The sequence below is a fragment of the Dasypus novemcinctus genome, chromosome 15, assembly GCF_030445035.2.
Source record: "Dasypus novemcinctus isolate mDasNov1 chromosome 15, mDasNov1.1.hap2, whole genome shotgun sequence".
Taxonomy (NCBI): domain Eukaryota; kingdom Metazoa; phylum Chordata; class Mammalia; order Cingulata; family Dasypodidae; genus Dasypus; species Dasypus novemcinctus.
The window spans coordinates 58,845,241-58,850,877 of record NC_080687.1 but is presented as its reverse complement, the minus strand read 5'-3'; the positions used below and the strand labels follow the sequence as shown (position 1 = coordinate 58,850,877).

Genomic DNA, 5,637 nt, shown 5'->3' with positions numbered 1-5,637 from the left:
AGTAGAGGTATCTTCTCTTTTTGTATATATGATTACTTCCGGGATATAATAAATGGTGTGTGGAACAGCGGACCGAAGAATTCTGGCATCCTGGTACGTATTTTGTTACTAGGTAAAGATCAAGTTCAGATGGACACACACATACATGTGTGCATGCTTAAAGTTACGGAGAATTTGCAAACTATAATTTATGAAGTTATATGGGCCAAGTTCTATCATCATAACATAGTAATTAAACATTTTTTGCCTAAAGAATTTAAATAGAAATGTTCATCCAGGCCCTTAAAAGCCAAAAAATTCTCTCCTAGTAACTTAATGTAGAAATCAACAATGCAGTTGTAGATTACTTCAAAAGTACAAATATGTGACTATTACAAATTAAAATGTATATTATAGCTAAAGATATACTCAGAAATAACTTTATCACCTTGAGCATGTTAATTAATAAAAGAGAGAGACTGTAAATCATTTGATCACTGATCTTAACATTTAGAAGAAAACGAAAAAAACCCCACGAGAAAAGTAAAAAAGATGGAAATAATAAAACTAATTGCAGGAATTAATAAGTGAGAAAACAAAATATGTGAGGTGGAAAATAACTCTGAGATCTAGTTTACATTTAAAAAATTAACAAAATAGATAATTGTCTAGCAAATCTAGTGAGTGATTAGAGAAAGTACAAATAAAATTAGAAATATGAAAACAGTGATAATAATTCCTTGCATGAGCAAACTATGTACAATTATTATTAATAATATAAGAATCTTAATAAAGTGTATGATTAATTGGAGGTAAAGCTCAAAATGGTCAAAATTGACAAAAACAATAAGAAACCTAAATAGATAGAAAGAGAAAAAAATCACAGAAGTCAGGATACCTTTACCAAGATACTTGTACAGCCCATAATAAGAAAATCTACAAAATTTACTGTGAAAAAAATGTACTGAGTAGAAGTGACATGCATTAGGCAGACACCTCATTGCTTCAGTGAACCTGGGAGATGGGCCCTGGGCGGTCTAGGTTCCTGATTGACCATGATGAACAGAGCCCCCTACTGACCAGCATTGGACATGTAACTTGAGTGAGAAACTGTTTTGTTAAGCCACTATCAACTTGACGTTGAGTGTAACTATGTAGTTTAGATTGAGTGAAACACTGACATAAAAAATGCATTCAAGAGCACAGAAAACAGAACTGTTATTTAAAAGAATATTATATGTGATAGAGGCAACAGATAAATGGGAGAAGTTACAAAGACAATTAGATGGCAAACTAGAAATTTTAATTCTCACGTAATACCAGAATAAACTAAATTTCACATGGATTAAAAAGTTAAGTGTAAAAAGTCAAGCTATGAAAAGAAAAGGGAAAATGAGGTGAACACTGAATCTCTGAATAGGGCTGATGCTTTTGAGGTGCTTTTAAGAAGTTTGAATACAGAAAGAAGTTATCTGCAAAGAAAGTCTCATAAAATTTAAATTAATAAACTTCCAATTAAATACTAGTAACACCATAGCCTAGCCAACTGCCACTCAACCCTTCTCTTATGTAGTTGTATGTTAGTTTAAATCACAAGAATAAATTCAAGTAAATAATTTATGTTTAGCAACTCATTTTTGAGTTTATAAGCTCTTAAAATCAACACTGGATTAATCTTCTGAAATTCCAAAGCATCATTGGCTGAAGATAGGAGCTTGGGTTCTAAACTTAGCTCTTCTATTCCAATCATCTGTCATATCAGTGACATGAGCTCCTATAGTCACAGAACCTCTCAGATATGGTTTCTTTCTCACTAAATGAAGGTTTTGAACCAGATGCTCTTTAGGTTCTTTTTCAATGTCAAATGCTATCCACAGCATGCAAAATATAAAAATAATACTGTTATAAGAGAATGCTAAATGTTACAAAAAAACAGCGTGGTTTAAAAGAGAAAGCATGTATTTATAAAAGTATAAATTACACAAGTTTGTTTTATTTTTCTCTTAGGATTGGAAAATATGATTCATTTGCATACTCAGATAAGGCACAAAGAAGACATGTCAGTCTATTACTGATGCAAAATTCCAGCATTCTACAGTCATGATCACACCCAAATGACCTGACAACCTATTTTTGATGAGTGAATCTTTGAAAATTATCCAGTAAGCAAACCAACCCATGAAATAAAAGGACAATATATCACGAAAAGTATTTGGATCATTTACTTTGATATGTGAGGTTTTTTAGTAATTATTTATGAAACTTCATACTGCAGTAGTATAAGTGTCCTGTGGTATTTTTCTAAAAAGTAATGAAGATGCCTATATATGAACTCTCACTAGAGCGCTTTCCTGTTAAATTGTTATAGAAATATTTATTTAGTGAAACTTATTGAATCTGATCATAAATTACATGCAATAAACTAAATGTCTTTTTAGTTTATTTTTTAAAGAAAATAAGTATGTGCTTAAGAGTAGGAAATGAAATAGACTAATAATTTGGACCTTTGCTCATCTGTCCTCTGGATTTCCTCAAGGCCACTATAGAGAGTTTCGTATTGGGAATGAAATCCTAGGTCTTCCTACCACACAAAAGGATGAGAATAGTGTGTCAAAGGCAAAGCATAGTGGGTGAGCTTATAGTCTGCCAGTGATGGATGATTGTCAACAACCATTTATCAAGCAGCTCCTCTGTGTCAGGTACTGTACTAAGCTCTAAAAATATAAAGGTGAACAAAGTACCGTTCTTACCCTCAATGGGACTAAAATCTAGTGTGGAGATAAGCATGTGTATTAGGATAATAATGTCTATTTTGGTAGTATACCAACATACAAAGTTCAATAGCTTAAGATAGTACAGATTTACTCTTAATGGGGAGTGGCCTTCCATGTTATTATTTGGAGACAGACTCAGGCTATGGCAGTTTGGTATTGTTTATGAATTCCAAGAATAGAAATTGGATTGTGTTTGTAAACTGGTCTGTTCCTCTGGGTGTATTCGATTGTATTAGATTCAGAGGTTTTAGTTTTACTTTATTAAATCAAGATTAAGGCTTTTATTTGACCCATGTCATTAGGGCGACTTGGTTTGCATCCCCACCCCCCGCCCCCCATCTGTGGGCTATATAAAAGGATGCTCAATCAAAGACAGGGAAGTCAATACACAGAGAAGGGGAACACAGAGAGTTTAGTTTTGGATGCTGAGCCCCGGGGATAGAGCCGAGCCATTTGCCTGACAGTTTACAGCTGGCCTTGTGGAGAGAGCAGAGCAGCTGAGTTTGGAAAGAGATGAGTCTCAAGAAGAGAGACGAGCCCCAAGAAGAGAAACGAGCCTTATGCCAACCTACAGCCAAGATCAGAAGAATCTGTGACCATGGAGCCTCAAGAGAAAGAGGAAGTTTGAACCTCACAGAGACCACAGTCATCTTGCTCCAACACATGGTAACAGAATTTGGTGAGGGAAGTAACTTACTCTTTATGGCCTTGTGACTGTAAGCTTCTACCCCAAATAAATACCCTTTATAAAAACGAACAGATTCCTGGTACTTTGCATGAGCACCCCCGTGGTTGACTGACAGGTTTTCTCATTTGTTAGCTTTGCTTTATCCTAGGGTTGTGGGTTCCTCTAGTCTATTATTGTGTTGATCAGAAGAGAGAATGTGGAGGAGAGGACCAGAGGATTTTATGGGTCAGGACACCAATCACTTCTGCCCACATTCAGTTGCTTGGAATTTTGTAAATAGGATCTTTGAAGATGTTATTAGTTCAGATGAGATCCAACTGTATTAGAGTGGGTCTAATTCATATGACTTGTGTCCTTATAAGGAGTGGACATTTGGACACTGACAGCCAGAAACAAAGAGAGAGATAGCCATGTGACAGAGGCAGAGATTGAGTTATGGCTCCACAAGGCAAAGGAATGTCATGGATTTCAGGCTTCCCACCAGAAGCCAGGTCATGGAACAGATTCTCCTTTTAAGAGGAAGCATGACCCTGCTGGCACCTTGCTTTTGGACTTCTAGACTCTAAAACCATCAGATAATAGGTTCACGTGTGTTTCCGTGGCCCGGAGGGGGACCTGCATGGTGGAGGTGACCGGGGACTGAGATCTGGCTGGTAAACCTGGTGCACCATCATGCTGGCGGCAAGGTTTATGTGTCTCCGGACACTGCCTTCCAGAGTTTTCCACCCAGCTCTCACCAAGGCCTCCCCTGGTCTGAAGAACTCCATTACAAAGAATCAATGGCTCTTAACACCTAGCAGGGAATATGCCAGCAAGACAAGAATTGGAATCTGGTGTGGGAAAACTGGTCAAGAACTCAAAGATGCAGCATTGGAGCCATCAGTAGAAAAAATATTTAAAATTGATCGGATGGGAAGATGGTTTGTTGCTGGAGGAGCTGCTGTTGGTCTTGGAGCATTGTGCTACTATGGCCTGGGAATGTCTAACGAGATTGGAGCCATTGAAAAGGCTGTAATTTGGCCTCAGTACGTGAAGGATAGAATTCGTTCCACTTATATGTACTTAGCAGGAAGTATTGGTTTAACAGCTTTGTCTGCCTTGGCAATGACCAGATCTCCTGCTCTTATGAGCTTCATGATGAGAGGCTCTTGGGTGACGATTGGGGCCACGTTTGCAGCAATGATTGGAGCAGGCATGCTGGTGTGGTCCATCCCCTACGACCAGAGCTGTGGCCCGAAGCACCTGACCTGGCTGCTGCATTCCGGTGTCATGGGTGCCGTGGTGGCCCCCCTGGCCATCTTGGGGGGCCCTCTCCTCATCAGAGCTGCTTGGTACACAGCCAGCATTGTGGGCGGCCTCTCCACCGTGGCCATGTGCCGCCCAGCGAGAAGTTCATGAACATGGGCGCCCCGCTGGGAGTGGGCCTGGGCCTCGTCTTCGTATCCTCACTGGGGTCTATGTTTCTTCCGCCTACCACAGTGGTGGGCGCCACTCTGTACTTGGTGGCCGTCTATGGCGGATTGGTTCTTTTCAGCATGTTTCTGCTCTTCTATACCCAGAAAGTGATCCGGCGAGCCGAAGGGGCACCACTGTACAGAGTTCAGAAGTGCGACCCCATCAGCTCGATGATGGGAATCTACATGGATACATTAAATATATTTATACGAGTGGCCACTATGCTAGCAGGTGGAAGCAATAGAAAGAAATGAAGATACTCAGCTTCTGGCTTCTCTGTATATCAGATGTCTTGCTTGATTAACTGAGGCAGATATTCCTTACATCGTCTGTGCAAGCAGCTTTCATAGAAGTTTAAAAGATAAGAACACATCACCATGTTTAAAATGTTCCAGTATAATGCAGTGCTTCAGGCCTGCTTTTCCTTCTGGAGAATAAATTCAGTAGTTCTCTTCCAAATAAGCATACACAATTCCAGTGCTCATGTTTGAGTAATTAAAAATGTTTGATGAATGTGAAAACTAAGGTTGTGCTATCAGAATTAAAGTATTTTATCTATTTTTAAATTTATTTGGTTAAGTAAAAATTAGCAGGCTTGTGTTTCCTGCATATTTTTGGGTGGCAGAATGTCATATGTAATGTTCTGAGTGACAGAGGTTTGGTAAAGGGACCAGAAGAGAAGGGCCACCACAGTCTTTCTTTGAACATTGAGGACTTAGAACTTGTATAAATGGCAGAGAG

The 5,637-nt window shown here is 38.9% G+C and overlaps 1 pseudogene; it reads left to right on the top strand.

The window, feature by feature from the left end:
- Positions 1-4,032: 4,032 nt before the first annotated feature.
- Positions 4,033-5,188, top strand: LOC101413395 (growth hormone-inducible transmembrane protein pseudogene; annotated as a pseudogene).
- Positions 5,189-5,637: the final 449 nt, after the last annotated feature.